Source organism: Cyphomyrmex costatus, unplaced genomic scaffold (genome assembly GCF_001594065.2).
Source record: "Cyphomyrmex costatus isolate MS0001 unplaced genomic scaffold, Ccosl1.0 scaffold1549, whole genome shotgun sequence".
Classification (NCBI taxonomy): domain Eukaryota; kingdom Metazoa; phylum Arthropoda; class Insecta; order Hymenoptera; family Formicidae; genus Cyphomyrmex; species Cyphomyrmex costatus.
Window position 1 is genome coordinate 30,198 of NW_017275554.1, and position 1,131 is coordinate 31,328.

Genomic DNA, 1,131 nt, shown 5'->3' on the forward strand with positions numbered 1-1,131 from the left:
TATTATTGATTAGCATCATATTCTAAAATACGCACCATAAAATTATAATAAAAAAAGATGTTTTCTTGCTATCTATGAAGAATGTTATAGATTTTCAACATTATTAATATATTTAGGAGTGTGGTAAAAACTTCATTTACTCTCTAATCAGAATTAGTAGATAATCACTGATAATACGTTATTTAGATTAGCACTTAGCCAGTGTCATACATGAAGTTGAACTAAAAAAAAAAGTTAGAACATTATATAATTAAAATACTGATATTTGCACTGTAGTTTGAATCTTCTAATATTATATACATTAAATTTATGTAAGGTAGTTGGAGGGAAGATGCCACTTTATTTATGTTTCGGTCATAAAACGTAAATATATTAGCCATTTTAACTGCGTAGAAGTATATAGTAGACAAAAGGAAAAGAAAGCGTTATCAAAAAGTTTATGCTAATTAATATTAAAAAATATTTAATAAAATATGAAAAGGTAGGTTATGAAATATATTTGTAAAACTTGGTACGCTATTAGCTAAGAGTTGTGCTTCCATACTAACGTTCAAAAAAGGAACGTAATACCACTACAACATTAATGCTAAAAAATGTATTTAAAAAAAGTTATTTTTTTAAATATTTACATAGATAAAATAGGGATCATTATATATAATTTATAAAACGTTATATATAAAACATTATATAAAGTAATTTTTATATCTTAAAAAATTTTTGAAATATTTGTAATAAATTTGTCAAAATTGATTATTTTCCAAAAATTAATTCTTTTGCACTCCTTATATGAAAGAATATCTATTTTTTAATAATTTTTATTTACTATCGTTAAAATCGCCAATTTATGTAGTGTCGTCAAACTTCCCAATGTCGTCAAAATCGCCAATTTGTATAGTGTCGTCAAACTTCCAATGTCGTTAAAATCGCCAATTTATATAGTGCCGTCAAACTTCCCAATGTCGTCGAAGTAGCCATTACATATAGACTGTTACTTTGACGACGGTCGTCAAAGTATACGATTCATTTATAAAAACTTTGACGACGGTCGTCAAAATAGCCACTTGTCGTCAAAGTAACCAATGCGTCGCAAAAATCGTCGTCAAAATAGCCGATAGACATATATATATATAT